Source organism: Chenopodium quinoa, unplaced genomic scaffold (assembly GCF_001683475.1).
Source record: "Chenopodium quinoa cultivar QQ74 unplaced genomic scaffold, ASM168347v1, whole genome shotgun sequence".
NCBI classification, from domain to species: Eukaryota; Viridiplantae; Streptophyta; class Magnoliopsida; order Caryophyllales; family Amaranthaceae; genus Chenopodium; species Chenopodium quinoa.
Genome location: NW_018744301.1, coordinates 2,628,678 through 2,647,356, shown reverse-complemented (window position 1 = coordinate 2,647,356; position 18,679 = coordinate 2,628,678). Strand labels below are relative to the sequence as shown.

Sequence of the window (18,679 nt, the reverse complement as noted above, 5' to 3'; positions counted from 1 at the left end):
CCTATGAGGATCCAAAGTAAGTGGTAAAGGATATGCAATGGTTATTGTTGATGACTTTTTAAGGTTTACTTGGGTTTTCTTTCTTGTAGCAAAGATGTGATATTTGATGAATTTGTAGCCTTTGTAAAGAAAGAACAGAGAAGAACAGGTAATCCACTAATTCACCTTAGATCAGATCATGGAACTGAATTTGAAAACTCAAAATTTGATGAGTTTTGCACTGAGCATGGAATGTATCACAACTTCTCTTCCCCAAGAACTCCACAACAGAATGGAGTTGTTGAAAGCTAGAATAGAATCCTTGAAGACATGGCCAGAACAATGCTAATCTCAAGTAGACTGCCTAGGAACTTCTAGGCAGAAGCAGTGAATACAGCATGCTATATTCTTAATAGAGTATCTGTTAGAGCCATCACCAACAAAACTCCTTATGAGCTAATCAAAGGGAGAAAGCCTAATATTTCTTATTTTAGATCTTTTGGATGTAGATGCTTTGTTCATAACAATGGTAAAAGGAACTTGGGAAAGTTTGATGAACATAGTGATGAGGCAGTATTCTTAGGATATGCCTCAAATAGTAAAGCCTATAGAGTTTATAATAAGAGAACAATGTGTGTTGAGGAATCTGTACTGAACAGTTAAATGATGTACAGGATTATGATGATGATTTTGAAATTGGACTTGTGCGCAAGCCAGATCCAGATGAGGAATCAACATCATTGCAGAAGCAGCAAGTTGAAAATGTAGAAGAAATTAATCCAGAAGCAAATACAGAATCTGAAATGGAGAATGCACCAGGAAATCCAACTCAAGAACAAAATCTAGATCAGGTTGAGGAATATCATGTTGAAGTTCCAACTAAGACTCAAGACCAAGTTCTTACAGAAGAACCAGTCAACAATAATCAGGAAAGGTTGTATCCAGTCAAGGACTTCTACACCAAAACAATGGAAATATCAGAAATCACATCCTGTGGATACAATCATGACTGATATTACAAAAGGAACTCAGACTAGATATCAACTTAGAAACTTCTGTGCATTCTATGCATTCCTTTCTTTTATGGAACCTAAGAACTATGTTGAAGCTTAAACTGACGCAGACTGGATTAATGCTATGCAAGCTGAATTAAATGAGTTTGAAAGAAATAAAGTTTGGCATTTGGAACCTTGACCCAAGGATAAGAAGACTATAGGTCTAAAGTGGGTGTTTAGGAACAAGCTAGATGAGCATGGTATTATTGTCAGGAACAAAGCAAGACTTGTGGTTCAAGGTTTCATTCAACAAGAAGGAATAGGCTATGAAGAAACATTTTCACCAGTGGCCAAGTTAGAGGCTATTCGTTTACTTATTGCTTTTGCTGCTTATATGGGATTCACGTCGTTCCAAATGGATATTAATTGTGTATTTCTAAATGGATTATCAAATGAAGAAGTCTATGTGGAACAACCTCCTGGATTTGAAAATCTAGAGTTCCCAAACCATGTCTATAAGCTTCACAAAGCTCTTTATGGGTTGAAGCAAGCTCCTAGAGCATGGTATGAAAGATTATCTAAGTTCCTACTGCAAAATGGTTTTAAACGTGGTAAAATAGATAAAACTTTGTTTTTAAAATCAAATGGAACTGACATATTAGTTGTATAAATTTATGTTGATGATATTTTATTTGGTGCAACTAATGAATCTTTGTGCAAGTATTTTGCTGACCTTATGAGTGGAGAATTTGAAATGAGCATGATGGGAGAATAAAACTTCTTCCTCGGATTGCAAATCAAGCAAACTGAATAAGGAACCATCATGATCCATCAACAAAAATATCTCAAGGAACTGATCAAGAAGTACAAGCTAGATAATGCTAAGACTAATAACACTCCAATGGGTATAGCAACCAGATTGGATGAAGATCCAACTGGAACTTGTGTTTATCAATCTATGTATAGAGGTATGATAGGTTCTTTACTTTATCTAACAGCTAGAAGACCTGACATATCTTTAGTGTAGGTTTGTGTGCCAGGTTCCAAGCAAACCCAAAGGAGTCTCACTTGAAAGCAGTAAAGAGAATCCTTAGATACCTGAAAGGAACTGATGATTTGAGCCTCTTCTATCCTAGAAGTGACTTCTTTGATTTAAATGGCTTTACCGATGCTGACTATGTAGGTGATTTGGTCAATAGAAAAAGCACTTCAGTTATGGTACAATTTTTAGGACCTTGTTTAGTTTCTTGGGGTTCCAAGAAGCAAAACACAGTTGCAATTTCTATAGCTGAGGCTGAGTACGTGGCAGCAGCAGTATGTTGTTCACAAGTACTTTGGATAAAGCAACATGTTAGAGATTTTTGTATTATTTTTGAATGTGTGCCTATTTACTGTTATAATACTAGTGCTATATGTATTTCTAAGGATCCAGTTCAACACTCAAAGGTAAAACATATCCACATTAGGCATCAATTTTTAAAAGATAATGTAGAGCAATGTAATATTAAGTTAGAATTTTGTCATACTGAAAATCAAATTGCAGATATTCTAACCAAGCCCTTGAGCAGATAAATATTTGAGAAATTGAGATTGGAACTTGGGATGATCAAGCTGAATTTATTGCTTCTGAAGTTCCAAGATATGGAAAAGTCAAAAATAATGTAAATGTAGCAAAAAGAGCATATCATTTAGCACAATCTTGGTGTGCTAAACATAGCTGAAGTGTCATCGTTGTTAATTACTAGAGGTAAGTTCATTAAAACTCTTAACTGTGTAAGTTACTAATTATATACATTGCACATGTGTAGAAAGCGTGTTCCAATTGTGTGGTTTTATTTTCAGAAAGTTTTTTTGAAATTAAATGAATTTGGAAAGAAAAGGATTTTGGCAAATTCATCCTGTTAATTTAAAATTTGAAAAATTAATTGAATATGTTCAATTAATGACTGAAAAGTGAAATACCCTTAATTTCCTTCACACCGATTCATGTACTATAAAAGGAATCTTCACCCACCTTTACATCATCACTGTCAAATCAAAATTACCCACTATGAAAAACCTTCTACAAACTTCTACCCCTTCAAGACATAACCATGGTTATCATCACTTCAATTAGCTCCTCCGAAAGCTCTCACAACCTCCAAAACCAGGAACAAGAAGAAGTGTCAACTCTACCCTTAGTGTCCTACAAAGAACCACAAGCCAAACCCGATCTATCCTCTCCATCTCAAAACCCTAAACCTTCAGAAATAGAGGAATTCACTTCTGACTCAGTTCTTTAAAAGTTGAAAGAGTGGAAGGAGATGACAGAGAAGAGAAAGACGGTTGAGGAACATATTCAAGAAGTTGAGGATTTTGCTGAAAGTTTAAAGGACTCGGAGGGAGAAAATTCTGAGAAGGAAGAAGATGAAGAGATCATTGATCAAGCTGAGCTTGAATCGCTAGCAGGAAGGTATGTTGTAGGTAATCGCATTGATTTGACTTGGTGTAGAAAAGCTAGGTTCCTATAATTTCTTGATTTAATTAAGTTCCAAGGTTAGGAATATTTGTTGTATAAAGCCTCTGATAACTACATGTACCCAACTGCTATGACTGAGTTTTGTCAGAATTTTGAAGTAAAATTGGGAGTTATATCTAGTGAAATTGATGGGGTAAAAATTGAGTTCAATGTTGAAACCCTAGGCAAAATTCTGAAAAAACATATTGCTGGATATGAGACCTACATCAAAGGGAAGGCCTGTGTAAAAGCTGGAAAGTATTTGAGTGGTGACATAGTTAAAGCCATTGGAGGAAAAAGGGGGAAGAACATTATGAGTTACAATGACTTAAGCCCATTCAACAATCTGTTGTTCAATTTAGTAGAGAAAACCATTCTGCCTCGAACATCAAAGAAAGGGGAAGCATGTTTAATGGACATGGCTGTGATTTTTTGTCTATCGAAAAAAATATAGATAAATTTTCCCTCGCTCATGTTTCAGCACTTGGCACACTGTGTTCCAAGTAAAACTAAGGTCGGATATGGAGCCATTCTGTCCACAGTATTTGAAAGTTTTGGAATAGTTCTAAAGGGATAGTATGGAGGTTTGGAGGAGAAACCAGAAAATGTGATAAATGAGGAAACTTTGCTAGGAATTAGCTTGGAGGTGGTGAATGGGAAGATTCAGAAACTGGAGAAGGGTAAAGAGAAGAAAGAAACATGAAAAAGAAAAGAAAAGGAAGAGGCTGGGAAGCCTGTGAGGAAGAGCAGAAGACTGTCTACAAGCTCTGCTCCTCAAACCAGTATGGAGAAGCCAGTTAAGCTGGATACTAGTGACAGGGATCTGGATGGACAGGTTACCAAGGTAACTGTCAGGTTAGTGTTGGATGAAAAGGAAGTGAAAGAATCTGCTGAGAAGATTCAGAGGTTAGAAAAATTTGTGCAACAGCAAGACTAGCTTATGAAGGATCAAAAAATGGAGTTTCAGCAGCAGATTAAGAGTCTTGAGGAAATATTTGACTCTTTTGCTGCTAAACAAAAGGAAGATAGCAGACAAAATATGGAGTTCCCGAAGAATTAACTCTACGACCTTATTCACCAACATTATTATTAGCATAGCCTATTTCACTTTGAAGCTATGAACAATTTCAATTTTTGTTTTAGTTTTTGAACAATTAATTTTGGCTGTAATATTTTTAAATTGTTCAGCAGGATGTTAAATCTTTTGGTTTTTAAATGAATAGTTGGAACTTGGCCTATACTTATGTGTATTTGTACGTTTTGAACACTTATGCAGGAAAGTGGAACTTACTTAAGGGAAGTTAGCAGCCCTGCCTTCAGTTTCCCACACTCGCTGAATTGCTTGTGGGGCTATGGCTAGATGGTTAATAAACTTGAAAAAGCAGGACTTTTTGATAATGCCAAAAGGGGGAAAAGAAGGAGCAAACTTGGAAGCGAAAGTTGTTCTGGGTTACAGTTGATAATGTATCAGAAATTTCTTCTGATATGATGCTAAGTAGCTTAGTTTATTTCTTAGTTTTATTTATGTTTTGTTTTATTCATTTTTACTTTCTTGTTTTCGTATTTTTATTATTTGTGTGTTTATCTTTTTCTCAATAAATCAAAAATACAAAAATACGCCCTTCTATTTTGTTTAACATTTCTCAAGAGTTTGCTTAAGTTTGTCATCATCAAAAAGGGGGAAATTGTTGAAGCTTAAAGGTTTTGATGATGAGGAACTTAAACTAAAGCAAACTCATCTAATAAAGGTTTTCAAGTGTTTGATTAGTTTAGGTAAAGTTGATCGTGGTGATGGAAGAAGTAACTGGAACTAAGAAGACATGAGGAGATCTTTATACAAAAAGTTAAACAGAAAAGAAGAAGAGTTCTCTAACAAGAACTAATTTCTCTAACAAGAACTGAGTTCCCTAATAGGAACATTCCCTAACAGGAACTTGAAGTCAGCAAGCTAAGGTCCCTGAAGGAACTTAGTCTGCGTGGAGCCCAAGTAACCTACCTGTACAGAAGCGCGGCGTAGCAATTTAATTTAGCTAAGGTTTTTATCTTCTAGATTATTGTTAACATGTTAAGTAGGTTACTGCACGAGATTTATTAGAAGTGTGGCAAGTTTGCTTGGTAAATAAATTAATAAGGAAAATATAAAAGATAGATTTTAGAAAAAAATTTCTAAAAGGTTTTATTTCTTAAAATCGGTTTGTTAAAAGATACGATTCTTTTTAACAATATCTTTCTACCTTATTTTTCCGGAAAAGATTTTCTTCAAATATGGTTTTCATAAAACCGTGTTTTAAATATAAGTTAAGTTAACTTATTTATCTTTTAGAAAACCTACTTGCTATACAAGTCCTACTTGTATAAATAGTAGAGATCGAAATGGTTTAAGGTTTTTGCGAGTTAACGCGTGGAGAAATCAGTGAGCATTAATTGAGTAAGTTTACCAAGCTTCTAACTTGTCATATTAGTTTCGGATTTCGTGCATAGATTGCCTATCATATACTAGGTGTCTTTCATTTGTATTGGTTGAGTTATTTGGGTGAGTTTGTTATCTTTTCACATCGCATACAGGTTGTGTAAGCTTCTAGTGTGGAGATGAGAGTTTTGTACTTTGGCTGTACGAGTGAATCTAAGTGTGGTACTTAGATTGGGTAGGATAGGGTCCTATCGAGTAGCAAGTGGTTGTAACTTGGTGTTTGCCCTATTATAGTGAAGTGGTTTGTGTTTGAAATCCCTAAGGTAGGGTCGATGTTTTACTTCCAGTTGGGCCCTGGAAGGTTTCCTCGTAAAATCTGTGCGTCCTTGCAAGTTCCTATATGCATTGTTTCATTATTCCTTAAAAGTTGCTATTAGGAACTCGAAACAATTCACCCCCTCTTGTATTAATCGTCTCAACTAACACATACTCTATGTGTTTTTCCTAACCATTTGTTTGACTTTTGTTTAAGCCTAAATAAACTAATTAATGACTAAAATGACTTTTCCTTAATTAATTAATAAAGTTTAATAAATTAATTAAAACTGACTTAGTACAACTTTAGGCCTATCCCGTCGAGTTAAAATACTGAAAGTAGTCCCAGATTAATGTTCCAGTAATGGCGCAAAGCGCCAAGCTGTTGTACAACGCTGAGCGACAACTCTATCGTCTGGCGCTGCACTGCAGTGTGCGGCGACAATCCTGTTGCTTTGGCGACAGTTCAGAATTTTGCTCGAGTCGTCACGACAAGTCTAATCAAGCATTTTATTAATCAGTTAGTTATTTTGTTAATGGTAGTAACCTTGTTTAGTTCTTAATTGAGTCCAAGCACTTAGTCCCATGGTCTTACACAAGAGTCAAAGCATGTCACTTACACTCACAAATAAAATACACACTAACATGTATATACACTTTGACTATGTCTAGAGAGTCTTGTATGCGCATGTTTTCCGTCATTTTTTTAGGGGGTAAGTCGGATATTTAATCCTCCAATTAAATCACTTGTTTGAACCCATATTCCCAAAAAAATACACCCTATTTTCGCTTTTTTATAAACCCGTAAAGTCAAAGTCAATTTGAGTTAAGTCATAAAAATAAGTAAAATGGTTTAATTTGCAGCGCATAGTCAATAAACGAAGAGTGTTTAATTAGAGACAACCTTTTCGTTCAAGTACAACTTTTGACAAACCAATCGGTCGGAAAAGAAAAGCTAAGAAGATAATGGCAAGTCAAGAAGAAGTCAATGAGCTCAAGAAACAAATGGCTGGTGTTACCGAGTTGCTATAGACCTTAACCCTCCAAATTAATGACCCTGTGAAGCAACAACAAATGGAGCTCATGCAAGAGAGCTTGAGCAAGATATCTAATGACTACAGGTTTCAGGGCATTAGCTCACAAGTGGTCTCGGTGGAAAAGTAGCTTCTTCCGCAAAAGTTAAATGCCAACGACATCCCAAAGTTTAAGGCAACTGATAACCCTTATTTTCATTTAAGAGCCTTTGAAACTATAATGAATATTAAGGGGATTGATTAAAAAAGTATTTCATTCTTTATTTTCTCTATTTCTTGAAACCGTTTGCCAACAATGGTTCTTTTCCCTTGACAAAGAGAAAGCCTCTACTTGGGAATCAATTGTAAACACTTTCATTGATAGGTATAAATGCAATATTCAAGTGGAAACGTATCATAGAGAACTTGAAATACTTAAGAAAAAAAATAATGAAGGTTTCATTTATTTAATTTCTTCAACAAATGGAGATAAACCTTTGCTAGGATGAATGAAGTACCAAGTGAAAAAGAATCTGTGAGGATGTTCATTAAGAACCTCCAAGAAAAGGACTCCAAACATCTTAAATACCAAAACAACTTTCATACTTTCAAGGTCGTCTATGACATTGGGATTAACATTGAAGACGATCTTGCTAAACAAAAAGTTGCTAACAGTAACTCCAACAGTGGCAGGAAAGGCAAGAAGAACAACAATCCTTCTTCTTCCAAAACCACCCACTCAAATAATGTTAGTACCTTTTATTTGAGCAAAGTCCTTTCTATTAACAACCAAGGACAAAAGAAACCATTTAGGAGGAACTTTACTCCTATTGGTATGAGTTATGACACCGCATTTGATCGACTGAATGCAAAAGGTCTTATAACTCCTATTGGACCATTCGGGGATCCACCTGTTGAAAAGAGAACAGCTAACTAGAACCCCAACGCACATTTCTAGTATCACCAAAGTAGGGGCCATCTTACTTAGAATTGTTGGAAGCTTAAGGAAGCTATCCAAGACTTGATTGACAACAATAAGCTTCCATTTCCCCATACAAGAAAGAAGCCAAGTATTAACAATGCACCTTTCTCTGACTCTTTAGCTATCTCTGATGAGGAAAACCATGTTGATCCATCATCCCTCATCAAACCTGTTGAAGAAATTCATGCTATCGAAGAAGAGGAGGTAACCTTTTTTGATGCCATGGATGATTTTCCTTATGAACAAGAACCTGCAACTAATTGAATTAGCAAAGAAACAAGAAACAAGAAGAGTAGTAAGCCCTACACTCCAATTGGGACTTATGTTCAAAATGCTCTCCAAGAGTGGTAAAGTCTAACCTCTCAAACCGAGACCATTTGAGTCACTAAAGAGGACAGACAAGTTCTACTGCCCATACCATCAATTAGAGGAACATACTATTGAGAACTGTTTTAAATTCAAAGATTTAATTCAGAATATGATCGATAACAAGAAGCTAGTTCAAATCACACAAGAACAAGATATTAGCTTCAATGGGGTTTGGGACAGCGATGATGAAGACGTCTATCTTAAGGATATGGAAGAACCTCCACTTTTATTTATATATCCAATAAGTTATTTTTGGGATGAAGAAGGTTCACCCATAGACGTCCTCACAAGATCTAGGAGAATGCAACCTCCCATCTCTACACAACCTATTCCTACTGTGCAACAAGTTCCCATACCAATTATATTGGACAACAACGTTTTCAAACAATTCAAGAACACTAAGGTCGAAATGAACGTAGTGAAACTTCTAGCTATATCTCAAGAACATAGGCTAGCGGTAATGAACGCCTTGGATAAGATAGTGATAGATTCCGAAACCACTCCTGAGGGGTTGGCTAACTTCCTTACAAGTGATCTCCCTAGTCATATCAATCTAATCACCTTTTTCTGACAAAGATTTACCTCTAGAAGGTGACAAGCATTACAAAGCTTTAAATCTCACAGCAGTCTGCAAGAGGATGAATGTCCCAATGACTCTTGTAGATAATGGATCGGCAATCAATGTCTGTCCACTCAGAACTGCGAGAATGCTAGGCATAAGGATGAAGACTTAACCCCGTCAACGCAAGGAATAAGAGCCTAGGACAATACTCATCGCCAAACTCTTAGAAAAATCACTATGAATGTAACGGCGGGAGCAATAGAACATGCCACTACCTTCCAAATGGTAGATATTAAGGCTTCCTTCAACCTATTGTTAGGACGCCCTTGGCTTCATGACCTCAAGGCCGTCCCTTCATCTCTTCACCAACAAGTAAAGGCTATAGTTGCAGGGATCTCTATTATAATCGATGCTTCACCGATGAGGATCAAAGCCGTCGAAAATCCAATTATTAATGTGGATCATGACGAGAATGATGAAGACTTGTGGGGTTTTAATAAAGAGGTATTCTTAATCGAGGAGGATGAAAGGACCCCTCTTTGTCACGACCCCCACTCTAATATGACGGTAAATTCTATTCTCAAGAGACAGGGACACTTTCGGGAATGACTCTAGGAAAGAAAAAGGAGATAGAAAAACAAATAAAATTACCTGGCCTCCCTAAGTTAGATACTTTTGGACTTGGTTTCGAGCCGACCCGGGAATATCGTAAGCGAGCCCAGGAAAGGTCTATAGCGCGTAGGAACGCTCGCACCCAAAAGAAAGTAATCCCAATGGACCAATATCTTCTTACTCTCAATGGACAGTTCATAAGAGAAGAAGAAGACTATCCATGCTATGAATTTCCCGAACCTTTCGTTGTAAATGGCATAAGGAAGCCTGGGTTCGAAATCTTTCTGGATTGTCACTTTCTAGATGAGATCCTAACTCCTATTAACAAGGAGAAAGCACCCCCATGCTTTGACTTTAATGTCATGGGACTACTCTTCGGGCGTGAAAAGGATGAGCAAAAATATAAAGAGGATAATTCCTCGCTCATTCAAACGATCCTACAAAGCGAGAATTTTGACCCTTCGAAGCTCATCACTCCAGCGGAGGGTTTAGTGCAAGGATGGCGTAAGACAGTCAAGGTGACTACTCCGAGTGGTAGAAAAATATCAATAACAACAAGGCAAGGACTAATGTTTGAAGAGTCGTCAGAGTCAGAGTCTTTTCCTTTAGAGTCTCCTAAGTCCTTAGCTGTAGCACCTCTTTCTTCTTCTCCTTCCTCTATGTTAGCATCTACTCCTAGGATAGTTAAGAGTCAAGTTCCTGAGGACATTTCTCTATTCAATGTAATGGTTTCAGAATTTAATAATATGTCTTATTCCTCTTACTCCTCGTGTTTTTCATTAACCCAAGATGACGAGCATTGCTTAACTAACTATGAAAATGACAAAGAAATTATTAAAGTAATGGAAACACTTGAAAAGAAAACACCGGTTATTGAGGATACTGAAACGGTTGATATCTCAAATGATTCAACCATTAAAAGAGAAGTTAAAATCGGATTAACGCTTAATGAAGAAGAGAGAACCGGTTTAATTAATCTACTCAAAGAATTTATCAATGTATTTGCTTGGTCATATGAAGATATGTCAGGCATTAATAGAGAAATAGCTCAACACACTATACCACTAATTTAGGAATGAAACCTGTAAAACAAAAGCTGCGTCGAATGAAACCCGACGTAGCTCTTAAAATAAAAGAAGAAGTTCAAAAGCAAATAACTACAAGTTTTATCAGGGTATCCAAATACCCGAATGGGTAGCAAATGTGGTCCTAGTTCCGAAGACGTATGGAAGGGTAAGAATGTGTGTCGACTATTGAGATTTAAATAAGGCAAGTCCAAAGGACGACTTCCCTTCACCACACATCGATATCTTAGTAGATAATACAGCAAATCATGCGCTTCTCTCATTTATGGATGGATACGCGGGGTAGAACCAGATTCTCATGGCAGAAGAAGACATGGAGAAAATGACGTTCATAACACCTTGGGGTACTTACTGTTACACGATAATGTCATTCGGGTTGAAATACGCGGGTGCTACTTACCAAAGAGCAACAATTGCCCTACTCCATGATATGATGCACAAAGAGGTTGAAGTATATGTGGATGATATATTGTGAAGTCAAAAGATCGCCCAGGACATCAAGTAGCCTTAAGAAAATTCTTCGAAAGGCTAAGAAAATATAACATGAGGTTGAATCCATCCAAGTGTGCTTTTGGAGTCAACTCTGGCAAGATCTTGGGGTACGTCATAAGGTCTAGAGGAATAGAGATAGACCCAACCAAGATTAAGGCGATCATGTCAATGCCACCGCCCAAAACCAAGAAAAAAATTTGAGGATTTATTGGCCGGTTGCAATACATAAGTAGGTTCATATCGAAGCTAACAACGATATGCAAACCAATATTCAAGAAGCTCAAAAAGAACGTGCCAGTAATATGGGATGACGAATGTCAAAAAGCCTTTGAAAAGATCAAAGCCTATCTCACAAATCCTCTCGTATTAGCACCCGCGCTTCTAGGGATCCCACATAGGTTGTACTTAACAGTCACCAAGGAGACAATGGGGGCTATTCTTACACAAGAAGTAGAAGGTAAAGAAAATGCAATCTACTATCTAAGCAAGAAAATGCTCGAGTATGAAGTACGCTACACAACGCTTGAGAAATTGTGCCTCGCATTGGTGTGGGCCACAACCAAGCTAAGACATTATATGCTCGTGCATACAGTCTTTGTAGTTCTCAAATGGATCTACTTAAGTATCTATTCGAAAAGTCTACACTCAATGGGCTTATATCAAGATGAATAGTCAATTTAGCCCAATTCGATGTAAGATTCATGCCTTAAAAGGCTATCAAAGGATTTGTGGTCTCGGACTTCCTAGTGGATTTCCCAATAGATGATTTGACGCCAGTTCTTGACAACGAATTTCTAGATGAAGACTTGATGGTTACAGATGATACTTTGACTTTATACTTTGATGGAGCCTCAAACCAAAAAGGATGTGGCGTTGGAGTACTATTAGTATCACCTAAAGAAGAGCACGTTCCAATCTCCATAAAGTTATATTTTGACGTTACTTACAACGCTGTTGAATACGAAGCATGTGTGGTAGGCCTCGAAACAGCTTTGGCATTGGGAGTGAAGAAATTACGAATATTCGGAGAGTCTTCCCTGATCATCAACAAAATATCTAAAATATGGAAAATGAGGAGTGAAAGTCTAGCCCCTTACCAAACCTATCTGGAAACTCTCACCAACTAGTTGGAAAAGGTAGAATACACCTATCTACCTAGAGAGGAAAACCAATTTACAGATGCCTTGGCAAGACTAGCCTCAATTGTTAGGATTCTTATGGAAATTGAGCAAATGCCTCTAACCATAGAAAAAAGGCATAAACCAGCTTACATTCAAGCTATAGAAGATGATGAAGTGATCAAAGATGAAGAAGAAGAAGAAGAAGAAGAAGAAGAAGAAGAAGAAGAAGAAGAAGAAGAAGAAGAAGAAGAAGAAGAAGAAGAGGAACCATGGTATACAGATATACTCAATTACGTCACCAAAGGAGAATATCCTCCTCATGTTGACAAAAGAGAAAAACTAACATTAAGACTCTTGGCTTCCCAATATGTACTCATAGACAACGAGTTACACAAAAGTGTACCTAAGGGTCGAGCTCTCTTATGTGTAGGGAAAAAGGATGCCCAAAGAGCTATGAGGATATTCCACGAAGGCATTTGTGGAACCCATGTTAATGGCAAAATGCTAGTCCAAAAGATAATGCGAGAAGGATATTATTGGACCACCATGAATAGGGATTGTTATCAATATGTAAAAAGATACCCTTAGTGCCAAATTTAAGCTAACTTACAACATGTTCCTCTATCTCTACTCTACACCTATACTTCACCATGGCCATTCTCTACAAGGGGAATTGATATTATTGGTAAAATCATTCCTCACGGGACAGGAGGTCACGAATACATCCTAGTAGCAATTGATTACTTCACAAAGTGGGTTGAAGCACAATCATATGCTAAACTCACTGTAAAACATGTAGCACTCTTTATCGAAAGAAATATTATTTGTCGATATGGAGTCCCACATGAGATGATAATTGATAATGGAACTCACTTTCAAGAAGAGTGTGAAGAATCGTTACAAAAATATGGTATTCAACATCATCACTCTTCCCCTTATAGACCTCAAGCAAATGGAGCAGTTGAGGCGGCTAATAAAAATCTAAAGACTATTATTGAGAAAATGAAAGAAAACTACAAGGATTGGCTTGACAAACTCCATTTCGCACTTTGGGGTTATCGCACGTTAATTCGCACATCAATAGGAAATACGTCTTTCTCCTTGGTTTATGGAATGGATGTCGTACAACCTGCAGAGCTAAAGATACCATCTCTACACATCACACTAGAAAGAAAACTCGATGAATTCAAATGGACTAGAGCCAGATATGAATAATTAATTATACTCGATGAAAAACGACTAGAAGCTCAACATCATACCCAATGCTATCAAACCCGTACGGCTAGACACTTTAATAAGAAGGTCAAGACAAGAAACATCAAAGTAGGAGACTTGGTGTTAAAAGCATTAAGGAAAAATATTTTGGGTCCGAGGGGCAAATTTAGGCCTAATTGGTCTGGACCATATATTGTGTCAAAACCATTCCATCCGAAGGTGCAGCAAAACTAACTGATATGGATGGCAATGAATTCTCAAATATGATGAACCTTGACCAACTTAAAAAGTACTACCCATAAATACTTGAGTAGGAACCTTAAGAGAGCTACGTTTGACCTGATTCCTTAGGAAAGGATACGTAGACAACCCTTTACAAGGTGCGGCCACTTTAATTTTCGCAAACCTCGCATCTCAATGTCAATAAAAACTCAATGCAATAGCAGCGCCACAGAAAGGAGTCTGTTGCCGGACAATAGACTACAGTGCAAAGCGGCAAAGCTTATCGCCCGACGACAGGCAGCAAAGTCTGGCGACAGGCGCAAAACAGCGGCGCTGATTTTTTGCGAATATCTGAGAAAATTTCGGTGTATTTCGAAAAAGTTTTGACTTCCGTACTCGAGAAAATTTCTAGAAAATAAAATAAGTTGTTTTCATTGCTTTAATAAATTAAATTTAAGAGTTAATTAAAAAAGCTGAAATTGCATTAATAAAATAAAGTAAAAAATTACATTATTGATGGAATTTAAATAAATTCTTAATAAAATAAATTGACATAAATTTAAAGTAGTCTAATAAATTGGAAATTAAACAATGCTTCAATCTTTCTTCTCTTTCTTTGCCCTCTTCCAATTTTTATCTGCATTCTCTTCATCATCCATGACTTTAGCTAATCGGCATCCTTTAGAGGACGTACATTCAATTTTAGAGTAAATGATTTCTCTCTTAGCTAGGACCCTATGATTCTTTTCTACCCAAACCTTCTTTTATGAAGTGTCAGCTTTTCTTTTCTCTTTATCCTTTGTAGTGTCTTCCTTTTTAGGTATCACAGGTGTTTTAAATTCAACTTTTTCACCCATGCGTTTCTTAACAGGAATCACTTTGTCAACTAGATGGTTCTTCACATTGGTTCTACTCTGATTTTTCTTCATGCCCTTTGTAGGCTTATTAAGAAGCCATCTCTTCATATCATTGAGCAATAAAGGAGGAAACTTTTGGGTAATCACTTCCCATAAAGGCCTAGCACTCCAATATGTGTCAAATTTCTATACTTCTTGTGAAACAGGGAATTCATAGGGACAATGGAGATCCCCAGAAGAAATTGTTTGAAGTAGACCGTACTGCCTTTTTACCCTACAGGGATAATAAAAAGTCATCTTGGTTAAACTTGGAAGACGACAGAAGGGTTGCTTGTTGACACCAACCATCTTCTCAATTTTCCAATATGGGACGACCCACTTGATAGCAAAGCTGCAAGAGGCAAAAAATTTATCCCACTCATGGAGACCCATCTTAGAGAAACGCTTCTTTCGCCTCACAAAACAATTTGGAGTGTATTTTTCAATGTTGTCAGGAGGACTAATTAATTCTAGTCTCTCTATTAGCCATATCTGCAAAAAATTCAATGCAAATAATTAGTATTACTATACAAAAATATGTTTTTGATTTCTGTAATTAAAAATATTAATTTTCTACTTGTAATAAAATAGGAGAGCCCCGAAAAGGTGTTGTTGAAGCATAAAGGTTTTGATGATGAGGAACTTAAACTAAAGCAAACTCAACTAATAAAGGTTTTCAAGTGTTTGATTAGTTTAGGTGAAGTTGATCATGGTGATGAAAGAAGTAGCTGGAACTAAGAAGACATGAAAAGATCTTTATTGAAGGAGTTAAACAAATCAGAAGAAGAGTTCTCTAACAAGAACTGAGTTCCCTAACAGGAACATTACCTAACAGGAACTTGAAGACAACAAGCTTAAGTTCTTTGGTGGAACTTAATAAGCTTGGAGCCCAAGTAACCTACCTGAACAAAAGCGCGACACATCAATTATATTTAGTTAAGGTTTTTATCTTCTAGATTATTGTTAATATGATAAGTAGGTTATTGCACGAAATTTATTAGAAGCGTGACAAGTTGGCTTGGTAAATAAAATGGAAAATATAAAAGATAGATTTTAAGAAAAGATTTTCTAAAAAGATTATTTTCTTTAAATCAGTTTGTTAAAAAGATAAATCTTTTTAACAAATATCTTTTTAATTTTATTTTCCGAAAAAGATTTTATTCCACTTGATTTGCATAAAACCGTGTTGAAGGATAAGTTAAATTAACTTATTTATCTTTTAGAAAACTTACTTTCTATACGAGTGATATTTGTATAAATAGTAGAGAACACTACTAGAAAAAAATTACTTTGCTGCTATTAATTTGCTGCATTTTATGCATTTCGCTGTAAATTAAAGTGGGTTTTACACATAGGTACTATGAATATTATTAATAAGTAGGGGTTTTCTAGTAAAACGGTGCAAATCAATTATCCTACATTTACCCTATCCCCTCTATTCCTTAGCCACCCAATTCATTCATTACACTCTTCATCTTCTCTCACTTACCTCACCGGTGGATTGCTCACCAATCTCACCAGAGATTCTACTTTGTCACTCACTCTCATCGACACTTCTAGTTTCTCCCTCAATCACCCTAGTACCCACTCATCACCTACTCACCCTTGTCGGCGTTCGGGTCTAGGTTCAACCAAAAGTCTCACCGTTCCACCGATCTAACGGCTAACCTATGTGCTCACCACCGCCTTCACTCGCCGACTATCACTGTCAAAGCTAAGGTAATTAATTGTATATTTTATTTCCTTAATTATGAATGAAATAGAGAGTCGTAATTTTTTGAGGAATTCCCTTCCGAGATGTGATTTGGGTATTACTGCTTGTGATGATTGAGGAGGTGAAAGTTGATTTGAATTTGTGAAGAATTTGATTTCAGCATGTTTGAAATTCTAGTGGGTTAACTTAGCTTGATGAATACGACTGCTTTAGTGTGCTCAAGTTTCGAAATGATAATCGATTTTTCCAATTTTTAAATAGATTTTTGAATTTTATGCCATTCATATGTAATCGTATTATGTTTCAATTTAACATTTAGCAATTTTCCTGGTTTGTCAATTCTTTGTCATGCACCCATTTAATTGTGTCCTGCTTGGCATTTTTGGAGGTTGATTGTTCACTTGTAGAAATAATAATATGATACTTTGTTGTGCTGATTATCTCATTTTTTTCTGGTAACTAAATCGAAAGGTCATAGAGTACTTATTACCTCTGTTATTATGGTTCCTAGTTCAAGTAAGATGAATTGACGAAGCTAATTGTTACTGGAATTATGTTGTGCCTGGATTGATGAAGATATGCGATATTATAGTTGTCACCCATTTTTTTCATGTTATAAAATTATAACATTATTTTATGCTTCTTTGTAGTGAATTGATTTTCTTTAATTTGAAAGTTATTTGGGGTGTGTGTTATCTAATTGTGAATTTTTTGCTGTAGCGATTAAATAGGCTTATTTTGGTGGTGAATTAGTATTTGTTTTGCCGAGATTTTTATGCTTTAATTTTAATTTGGGTTGGGTTTGTTGCAGATAAGATAAAATGGGTTTATGTTAGTGGGAGGAGAGATGGAGGACAAAGAATGTGTTTGAGAGAGTGAAATAAGGAGTATTTGAGAGCATTAGACTTGTGGGATGGGAGGGTAAAGGAAAGCTCATTGATGTAATAATATAATGTGCTGCTCAAACTTGTTGCATATGATAACTTTAAGTTTTTGTTTTAATTTAGAATATTTGCTAATTATATGTAGGATAAAAGATATAAATTTTGAAGTGATAGTGTAAAACAATGATCTCATAGAAGTTTTCCTTTAGTAGCATGCGGAATCCTCCACTTAAGGGCTACTGGACATCAATGAAAGGAGTTGCTTCAGTCTTCTATCTCAAAGCTGCTGCTGCTGTTGCTTTTGCTGTTTTAGTTGCTGCTGCTCGTGTTGTTGCTGCTGCTACTCCTGTTGTTGTTGTTGCTGCTGCTACTACTTGTGCTGTTTCTGCTGCTGCTACTGCTACTCGTGCTATTGCTGCCTACTTAACGCTATTTATGTTGATGCCTTAGCCGTTGCTGCCCAATCGACACCATTATTGTTGTTGCCTTCTATACTTCTTTGGTTATTAAATCTCAGAGTTCATAATATTGTCTGTTGTGGCTGTGCTCCTGCTGTATTATGTTAAGCTTCTGTAATTTCTAATGCTGTCCAATTGTAATTTTTATTTTTATGATGAAAGTGTACTTTTACAGGCTATTATTAATGGAAATATAATTTTTTTTATACAATTGCAAATAAGATTTCAGTTTTTTTTTCTTTTCTAGTAGTTGAATATCAGATTGACAGAATGACAGCAGGTTTGATAAATAAAAACCCAGCTATTTTAATTGTAAAAAAATATTCATTAGCAGGGGTTAATGGAATTAACCGCTGCAAAATCAATGAATTGATTTGCTGCAGTTGTTAACCGCAACAAATTATTCAATTGATTTGCTGCCCTGGCGTTTGCTGCCACTCTAAAAACGCAGAAAATAAATCATTTTCACCTGTCGCAAATAAATTTTTGCTGAGTCTAGTGAGGATCTTGTGAAAATAAAGGTCCGTGTCTAATAGGTTGTAACTTGGTGTTTGCCCTATTATAGTGAAGTTTGTGTGTTTGAAATCCCTAAGGCAGGGTCGAGGTTTTACTTCCAGTTGGGCCCTGAAAGGTTTCCTCGTAATATCAATGTGTTCTAGCAAGTTCCTATATGCTATGTTTATTAATCCGCAAAAAGTAGTCATTAGGAACTTAATACAATTCACCCCCCCCTCTTGTATTAATCTTCTCAACTAACAATTGGTATCAGAGCAAGGTTCTCACGTATAAGCAGATAATTTTCCGAGTAAGTTCCTGGAGAAATGAATTACAAGGAGAAACTTGAAGAAGGGTATTCCA

General features: G+C 36.3%; 1 long non-coding RNA gene across 1 annotated transcript; it reads left to right on the top strand.

Annotated features, from left to right (window-relative positions):
- The first annotated feature begins 16,157 nt into the window (after positions 1-16,157).
- LOC110695515 lies at positions 16,158-18,042 on the top strand. The gene is made up of 2 exons (XR_002506087.1): positions 16,158-16,484; positions 17,509-18,042. It is a non-coding gene; the product is annotated as an uncharacterized LOC110695515 (long non-coding RNA).
- Positions 18,043-18,679: the final 637 nt, after the last annotated feature.